The 9985-nt window shown below is 45.5% G+C and overlaps 1 protein-coding gene across 7 annotated transcripts in view; it reads left to right on the forward strand.

Annotated features, from left to right (window-relative positions):
* Nucleotides 1–9985, forward strand: part of SYT1 (synaptotagmin 1) — a 704251-nt gene that overhangs the window by 358285 nt on the left and 335981 nt on the right. Inside the window, exon 1 of one of the 7 annotated variants that reach the window (XM_019514782.1) lies at nt 3999–4019. The exons of the other annotated variants lie outside the window; for them this stretch is intronic. The gene's annotated coding sequence lies outside the window, so the exon portion shown is untranslated. Of the gene's footprint in view, nt 1–3998; nt 4020–9985 lie in introns of those variants that run through there. 7 annotated transcript variants of the gene reach the window in all.

The following is a 9985-nucleotide window of genomic DNA, read 5'->3' on the forward strand; positions in this document are numbered from 1 at the left end:
GCGGGGGGGGGGGGGGCGTGGGGCTAAGATGTTCTCCCCACTCTGCAGCACGGCTGGAGCAAAGCTCCAGGGTGGAAACGGGGGCAGGGGTGGATGCAGGCTGCCCTCTGCAGGCTCAGGGCTCACTGTCCTGCTGCCCATCCCCCAGGAGCCCTATGCCAGTCATGCCCCCATGGTGAGGCACTCCCTGCCCACCTAGCAGCAGTGGGTGTCAGAACTCCATGATGCTGCCCTGCTGCTGCTGGGTGGGCAGAGAGTGCCTGGCCTTGGCAGTGCAGCTGGCATGGGGCTCCCAGGGACAGGGCAGCAGCAGGTCAGGGAGCCCTGAGCCTGCAGCAGGCAGCCTGCATCTGACCCCACCCCAAGCACAAATATAGGTGCCCCCCCACACCCCTCTCCCTGGGAGTGCACAGATCAGCAGGGAGTTGCCCCCATCCCCTTGGACCAGTTGCATGTGACTCTGTCTCACTCCCCGCCTTGGCCCTGGGCCCCATGCACTACCCTGGCTGGGCAGTACCCCCACACCCTGCCCCTGTCTCACTCCCTCACCATGAGAGTATCAATCTCCCACCACCCCACCCCCATAGACTTACTTGCAGGCAACTGTGGGAGCTGCTCTCCACTGCTGCCTGGGGCTGTATTCCTGGTCATGTGCATGTGTACATGCATGTGCATGTATGTGGCACCCCTTGCATTTGCTCACCGCAGCCCCTTGCAGGCTGAAACTCTGCCACCCTGCAAGGGAAACCCACAACTTCCCCTGCACAATTCTGGGAATCTGGACCCCTGCACAATTCTGGGAATCCAAGACAAATGGTTCCCTGGAGTCATGCAGCCTGGGACCCCAGGACTTGATGTTCCTATTTTGGGACTGTCCCGCCTGATTAGGGATGGGGCCTCTTTCGGAGGGGGGCCAATGCCCTCGGGCCCCTGTGTACTCAGCACCTATGCTGGACTGCATAGCGGACAGTGGAGAATCTTCTACCAAGAGAGGAACTGCACAAGCATCCATTAAATCTGACTAAGCATTATTACACTTAAAGTAGTGGTCCCCTACCTTTCCCACCCTCCTTCAGGCCAGATGAACAGTGTTCAGTCTATTGGTGGGTCAGATCCAGCTGGAGGGCCAGATCCAGTGCTTACAAGGGTAAGGCAGGGCCTGATCTGGCTGTGGCCAGGGGCAAGGAGTGACCCAGCCCTGGCTCAGCTGCACACAGAGGGAGGGGGGCATGGCCCAGCCCTGATACGGATACACAGGGAGGGAAGGGAGCATGGCCCAGGCCTGACCTGGCTGCACAGTACTTGGAAATTTGGCAGCAATACTTGGCACCCATGCCACCAAATTTCCTGACCCATTGTGAGCCCTATGGTTCAGATGCTAGGGCTCTGTTGGCCGCATTTGGCCTCCAGGATGGAGGTTGAGTACCCCTGCACTAAAGTTGTACCTTGTCAAACAAAGTTTAACTTTCCAACGGTTGTACCATTTCTAGACCAGACTAAGCACCGTGGATGCATATATGTTGAGTGTTCAGACTAAAAATAATTCTGTTGATAGAAATAAAATGCTTGTACACATTCAGATGTATTTGAAATGTGCATATGCTCCAGTGACTTCCTTCGACCCCTATGCTCCCCTCAATCCCCAGGCTTCCTTTCTCCAGTGGGTTCCCAGAACCCCCAGGTTCTCATGGGCATGCCCTGTCACTAGCTTGTAGATAAGGGGTTCCTCTATGTGGTCTGCCTCTCTCTCTCAATTTGTTCCTGACTATACCATGGTTGAGGGTAGGGGAAAGCACTACAAACAGCCTTGTAGTAGGGGAAAGCCAAATAACTCGGCTGTGATGGGTTTGCTTTCAGGCTCAGCTCATACTTAGAAAACATGAGCTCCTGCTGTTGCAGGCATCTGTCAAAAAGTGAAAACTTCAGGCAGTTTTGGCAAAATTCCTAAACTGCCTCAATTCTTTCACAAGGGCAATAATCAGGTGCTAGGAAACTAAGAAAATCCTTAAGAAATAAGGGGCGTGACTGATAAATTGCGGTAGTTCAGGAGTGTCAAACTCATTTAGCCCTGTGGGTAAGCTAAGTAGAGTAGGAGTGGCTGTGAGCCACATCAGGCCCATGGACCCCCTCCTCTTCTCCCTTCATCTCCCTCATGCTACATAATCTAGTCTGGAACCAGTGTGACCCAGATCCTGGAGCAGCTACATTGGGCACTTTGTGGGCACACTGGCTGCCTTAGCTGGACTATGTCACACATGTTGCCCATCCTGGCAGCTTCAGGACTACACCACACATGGTGCCTGCTCTCGCCAGTACAGACCCATGCTGAACTGGACCTGGACTGGCTGGAGTGGTGCACCATTTGCAGTCCATGTTCCAAAGCAGGCACTACATGTGGCTCAGTCTAGGCAGGATGGGTGCACAGCATGGGTCCCAGACTCACTGGAGTGACCACTGGATTAGGTATACGGGGGAGAGGGTCTGTGGATCCAATATGGCCTGTGGACCAGCCCCATGCCATGGGCACACACTGTGCCCTGTGTAAATCTGATTAGACCTAGCGGCAAAACCAGGGTCAGATGGCAGTAGTTCACAGGCCATATGTATGACACCCCCCACCAGTAGCTGCTCCTTGACAAAAAATAATTACAAGTAACAGCTATGAGATCCACGCATACAAGATGCACTGTTTTTTTTATTTGCTTGCTTAATCAATGACACTTAATCAGTCATTTGCAAATACCTTCTTCTATCTCACTAAAAACAGGTCAGATTTCTACAGATTCTTTATCTGCTCCATGTCTACAACTAATTTATTTGTAGAAGTTCATGCTGCTTAGGATTTGACTCTGCAGATGGCTATGGACTTAACTGTAAAGAAGAAAATTGTCCCTTGGCTTTTCTTATTATGAAAATTCTTATATTGTTTAGGTAGTATATGCTAGGCATAGAGGTTGGGAGATAACAAATAAAACAGCATCTAAAAGATGAGATTTTGCTAATTTGAAACAGTATACAATTTTATCTTATACTTTTCCCATTTTATAATTTTATATAATTGTTTGACTGAGATCAAATATATTTTTACCTCTTTAATCAAAGCCTGGGCTGTTGCACAAAAATATTTTATATTGTCAAAATTAGATTAGGGCTGTAGTGTGCAGGATTCATTGCATTTTTAATGTAATAGTTTCATAGTTTCTAGGGTCGGAAGGGACCTGAGCAGATCATCTAGTCCAACCCCCTGCCATGGCAGGAAGAGCACTGGGGTCAAATGACCCCAGTAAGGTGGTCATCCAACCTCCTCTTAAGGACCCCCAGGGTGGGAGCCTGCACCACCTCACTTGGAAGCTGGTTCCAGACTCTAGCCGCCCTGACCGTGAAGTAGCGCCTCCTGATGTCCAACTTAAACCTTCCCTCCGCCAGCTTGTGACCGTTGTTCCTGGTCACTCCTTGCGGCGCTCGGGGGAACAGGGACTCCCCCAGCGCCTGCTGATCCCCCCTAACCAGTTTATAAAAGTTATTATTAATAACTTTTAATAATTGATTGATCATGTGTGTCTGTGTAGTATATGGTATAATGAGACAGTAATAATACATTACATAGGAGTACATTATTCATTAGATTAAACAGTCTATGTCATGGACTCAGGTTTCTTTCCTCAGCATATTCAGATGTGCACCAGGACCCAGTTCAGCTAGCAGCAGCTTGAGATACAGAATTAGCATATCGTTTCTTGGGGAATGCCCTTGAATGTGCTTGAGTAGCTGTCTTGAGTGAGATGTGAGCAGCATTGCTGAAAGAAATAGGGGAAATTTGTTTCAGGCAGTATGTATTAATCCTGTGTGGCTGTGCCTACTTTTATATCTCAGGAAAGCTCTTCAGAAGTGTCAGGATCATTGTTCAGTGATTAATGAACAGCCAGTACTGGACTGGTTTGGCATCTGGGGAATCAGTGCTAGGTCACATTACAGCGCACTTGTGTAGAGCTCCAAAGAGGGACTATATTGGGTACCAGGTAAGAGTCTAATCCTCACCTCTAATGCTCTGAAGATATTGCTAAGAAATGATAAGCAGAGCTAAGGCCTGTCTACTGCTGCCTCAAGAAAATCTGCTCAATGTAAATTTTATAAGAAATTCTTTTTAAATGCATAGATATTCTGAACTGTGTTTAAGATTTTAATAGGGGTACGACTGACAAATCTTGCTGAACATTAAATGCTACCAAAAAAAAATCAACCTTGATGTGGCCAACCAAGAGAGACAGGCAGGCAACATGACTTTTTATTAATATCACATGCCAGAGAACATTGTGTCATTTGCTAAGATGGATGGAACAAAATGTTTCCATTTGGCATAATGCTTAGAAATGGAGAAAATTGCAATCAATCAAGTGCTGCAACATTAGCAAAATGGGGGAAAAAATACCTCTAGAAACCTAAGAACATACTGTGTAACTGTCTTCTATTAATGATCATTCATTTCATACTCAATAGTGCAAGATTAAAAGTTCATTTTCAGATTTTTATATCAAAACTTGTATTGTGAGTAGCGTAGTTCAACTGAAGGTCTGTGATCCACTACTTCAAGGCATTATTCTGTACATGTTGTTGTATCTGTTTGTTGTAATTGTGTCACACCACAGAATGGTGATTAAAAATTATTCTTTTAATTGTTCAATAAGAGATAAGTTGCAAGTTGTGAAGAATGCTGGCATGTCTGCAGGTGGCTGGTATATCCAAATGCTGACAGTACACTTGAAAATTAGGGATATAGCAGAATATGGACTATGGAGCCTTTTATTGTAATGATTTTTTAATTATTAACATTTTCTTACTCATACACAATCACTGGAATATGTGTGCGCACATAAGTAAAATATGTGTGTGTGTGTGCATGCACCCATAAGTAAAATATTTTTTGTGTGTGCACACACTCACGTGCTGCATATAAATTGCATCCTTAGTCAGATAACTTGCAGAAATGTTTGCATTAAGCTATATTGCTAAGCATAATTATTTCTATAAGAATATCAGCATTAATGTCATTTACCTCAATAAGATAAGCATATAAGAAGTTTCCTTCCTAGCAAAGTGCCAATGGCACTACTGATATTAAAAGTTGCATCTAATTTTAAGTAGTTCTTTGCTTGTGGGTTTAAACCCTTTTAATTTTTTTTTCCCCTTTATAAATTGAAAAATGACTGGTCTTAGCTGTTTTTCTTAATAAAGAAAACAAAATCTTCACCATTGTAATCTCCCTTACCAGTGAGGGCCATTTGTTGCTTCTAGTTGTGGAAAGATAATCAGACATGATATTCGTTTTTGCACAGAACGTTAGTGTGTCAGCTAAACGCACCTTCCATTTTAATTGATCTTTTGGAAACTCTAAATCAAGAGAAACAAACACTTTCTTTCCTGAATAAACAGTGTGAATTAGGAGTGAAGATGGTGCTTTTGAAGGATAAAGCCACACACACTGGCAACACGTAGCGGGTGCACATGCACCCCCTGAGATTGGCCATGCACCCCCTGGAAGCACCAGCCACAAAACCGGAAGTGCCAGCGGAAGTGCACTTCCATTTTCACTGCTGGTAGTTCTGCATTTGATGATTGGCTGCTGGAGGACTCTCCCCTCTGCCCTGGTCAGCCGTGGGGGGACCCCCCATCAGTGATTTGGGGGGGGTCACCCATGGCCACACAGCAGCTCTGAAGCAAGAAGCATATTTTCACTGAAGAAAATTCTGAACCTCCCTATGGGACAGATTCTGGAAGAAATCTAGAGTGACTTTTTTAAACCAATGTTATATACTCTGCATTTTCTCTAATGGGAATAGCATCAGATCCTGTATTAAATTACCATTCCAAAAATGTTGCAAAATGCCATTGAGGTATCATAGAAGTTCCAGATTTCTGTCACCGAACATTCAATTTACAAAAGGCTGTTCTGGTTGCATCAGTGTTTATTGTGAGTAGCTTTGTTGAGTAGCCAAATTTGACCTGTGAATTTTAGACAACATTTTAAATCAGGATTGTGATGCTACCCAGCCTCGGGTATGGCCAGGGATGCCTTTGAGACACAGTCCCAAACTTGTCATGCCTTCTGGTGTGGCCTCTTTCCCCAAACCCTCCTCTGCCATAATGCCATCTACTGCTTGACCACTGAAAACAGACTGAGATGTTCTAAAGATCATCTCCCTGTGCAGTGGAGCCTCAGCTTTACCTGTCTCACCCTCGTCTTGTCAGCCAGCTCCTAGCAGAGGGGATTTTGCCAGCTCATAGAACCATGCTCTTGTCAAGCCATGCACTCAGAAAAAATGGATCTCCCCATTCCTGTGAAAGAGGCATGCCTGTATGCAGACAGAGAGAGGGAAAAAAAACCCAAGGGAAAATATCAAAACAATGCTCTGATTTTTACTCTTTGTCTTAAATGCAACTTGAATTCAGCCTGCTGACTGAGGAGCCAAAGCCCCATACCCCCAGAAAGCTTTAGACAAAACCTTGCTCTCAAGTCAGAGCTTAAGTATGGTTTCTTACCTTGCCATTTACATATATCATCCATTGGATTCATGGGGAGCTCACACTATGCATATAACTTCCTGCTCCCCAAAACATACATGCTTACCAAACTAAAAATATTTCCTTTTCTAATTATAAATAGGAAAATATTGCATCTTACAGACATCAAGAATACTAGTCCAATATCCTACAGATAATTTTCTCACTTTCTTTCTGCACAGGAAGAAATGTCCTTTCTCTGAATAGCCAAGTGTTATTTTTACACGTTCCTTCTTCTAAAATGTAAATTTGTCATTGATCGGTGGGGCCTGTCTGACAAACCCCTCTCAGATGCTAATTATCACCCTCTCCCAGGTGTGAATAGGTGAGGAAAGCTTAAGCTGATCACTGTCCTACTAAGTAAGCTTGCCTAAAATATAAAATATATCAAAATTAATGTTTTATCAAATACCACACCATATATAAACATAAGGATGATGCAGCTAAATACAGCTTGTCACTACCTGTACAAAGAAACTACGCATACTGTATCAGTTAAAGACTCAACAGTACTCACATGATGCCACACAAATCCCCCAGAACATAGTGGGAAACGTGATAAGGACTGTATATTATAAACAAACAACGTTTATTATTGATGCCCCATAATCTCTTTTGTCTAAATTAAATAGGAAAAGTTATTAGCATATCATTCACTTAAGAAATCCACATCCAACTTGTTTTTATTGTTTATAATTATTGAAAGTAATTATAAAACTGCTTTCATAGTTCTTCATTAAAGAATGTTTCAGCAGTCTTTACTTTTATTGGCTCCATCATATGTGTAATTTTTATTTGCTGAATAATTGGCAAAAGCCTTTCACTGAATTTTCTTCTTTCCATTTAGTCATAACTGCTTCTTTTACCTTCTTTTTAATCAAAGTATTTCTAACACAGTTATACTAATTTCTAGCACTAGGTTGCTCATTCTATTAATCAAATAGCAGGAAGCACTGAAAGGTAAAAAAGTCTGCCCTTTTTATAGGAAAAAAATGTTTAATAAAATAAATACAGACAGAAGATTTCATTTTATACAACCATTTTTTTTTGTACTTACATTCCCAAGAAATCTAAGCTTAGGTTAGTCATATATTTGAATTACTTATCACTGTAGCTTTACATACAGTTGTTAAATCTTTTAGACAAACTTTTTTTTACTTGCATCACTATTTCTTAACTTGGATATATTGGTGTCAGAAAAATTATCTTGTGTGGGGAAAAAATGCAGAATTTGGCATTTTGCTTTCAAATGAAGAGGTCTAAAGCATAACTTAACTCACCCTTTCCAAAAATTCTGTGTCCTGCAACACTTATGAAATGCTGCTTTTGGTGAAATGAATGAAAGAACATATTGGCCGTAGCTCAAGCAATGTAAATAAATACATTTTGCTGTATATTACCAATCTACACAATATCATGAGTCTCAATTACAGTATACGATCTGATGGAATTTGTGTTTCACTAAGCTAGCCAGCCTCCTAAGATTAATAAGCATTTAACTACTAAAGTTGTATATTTTTTAGATGCAGATTAAATGTTCTATCAAAAGAACTCTATTTTGCATTTCATTATATGCCAGATTGGCTTCTATTTAAAGATAAATCTGCAGTGGTTTATGAACTTATTTACATATTTAATTAAAAGAAATCTTGAGAATAAAATTTAGCTAAAATACATAGGGACCTACCAAATACACAATTTTATGGATTTCACGGAAGTCGTGTAATTGGCAGTCTCCCATGAAATAGGTGGATCCCTGTGAAAAAGCGCAGAGAACTGGCTATGTTAAAAAAAAACTGGCAAAGAGCTGTCTTCTACGAGGGTGGGGGGAGGGAGAAGGAAGCAAAGAAGAAAAAAAAGGTCAGACTGCCCATCTCCTGAAGGGGGTGGGGAGAGAGAAGCAGAAAAAGTTCCCATCTCTCTTTCTCCAGAAGGGGAGAAGGGAAGAGGAGAAGCCAGGAAAAGCCCTCCAACACCCTGCTTCAGCTGCAGAGGTCAGCAACCCCTAGCATCCATGCTGGAGCACGGCATGTGAGGCCATTTTGCTCGGTGTGCTACAGCTGGCCTGGACTGTGGGCAGCTGCCAACAGCCATGGAGCCTGGGCTGCTCACACAGGCAACGGGGAGGCTGTAAGCCCTGCTACAAGCAACTTGGGCTCCATGGCAGGCAGCTGAGGAGCTGCAACTGGTGCACCAGGGTCCAGAGCCCTGGCCTGGCTCCGTGGTGGCAGCAGCTGCACAAACACCTCAGGGCAGACAGCCAGAAAGGGGCAGGGGACAGCACACCTAGCACTCCCCACTCTTCTGCCTCCACCCTTCACTGCATGGAAGGCCCCAGCTGCAGCAGCAGCAGCAGTAACTCTGGCTCCAAGGACTGCAGCCAGTTGTGTAGTGCAGTGGGACCTGAGATGCGTAGTGGGGTGAGTACCTGCAGGGCTAGGCCCTGCCCCCCCTGCATCTGCTCCAGCTCCTGCTGCAGGTGCCCTGGACTCTGCCCTGGACTCGGGACACATTCTCCTTTTCTCTCTTGCTCTCCCCTATCCCGTGGCATGAGTTTGCACACAGCAGCAGTGGAGAGGCAGCACAGGCAGCAGGAGACCTGCTGCAGCCCTGAGGGTCAGTGTCTCAGCAGTGCTGGCTGAACGAGGCCCCACAGAGGCCCTGGTGGTGGGGGCAGTGCAGGGGGAAGCAGCAGCAGCGGTGGCAACAGCATCACTCAGGCAGCAGCAGCTCTGCTCCTATGCCATGCTGCCCCAGTGGCTGCTTGCTCTCTGGCATCTCCTGCCCTTGCCTACCAGCCCTCAAAGAGTCCCTTGCTCATGTCCCCATGCCTACCCTATTGCACTGTCACCCCATGCCCATTCTGCTGCCACTGGGGAGGGAGAAAGAGGAGGAGATATGTTGCTTGTCCATGCATCAGTTGGAGGGAGGAAGAGGTGGGGAAGCATGTTCATGTGCATGCGTGCACGTGTGTGTGTATGCGCGCACATGTGTGCAGGGGGGGCAGGCAGGAGGTCCCTTCAGGGTCTGGCCCTCGTATAGCCCCCACTCCTGGGGGCAAGGAGGCAGGTGTGCTCCCCACTCCCAACTGCCCCCAATCAGACAGACACACAGACATGTGCACATACACATGCATACACAGAGTGTCTGATCTTTCTTACTCACATGCGTGCACAGAGCCCAGCAGGGCTGAGGGGCACAGACTCCACACCCAGGGGTGATGAACAGCAGGCACCTTCCCCTGTCCTGCTTGGTGTCCCTGCCTTCTCCCCTCCCCCCCCCCGAATGGAGGGGCAGCTGCTTCCTCCCTGTAACCCGTTTTAAGTCTTGGTACCACTCCTTCTGCCCTTCCTGTTTCTCCTTCAATCTCCACTCCCTCCCCCCCCACCACACACATACACACACGTACTCACTGTCCAAGCTCCAG

The sequence above is a fragment of the Gavialis gangeticus genome, unplaced genomic scaffold (assembly GCF_001723915.1).
Source record: "Gavialis gangeticus isolate Ggan-Ray unplaced genomic scaffold, GavGan_comp1, whole genome shotgun sequence".
NCBI classification, from domain to species: Eukaryota; Metazoa; Chordata; order Crocodylia; family Gavialidae; genus Gavialis; species Gavialis gangeticus.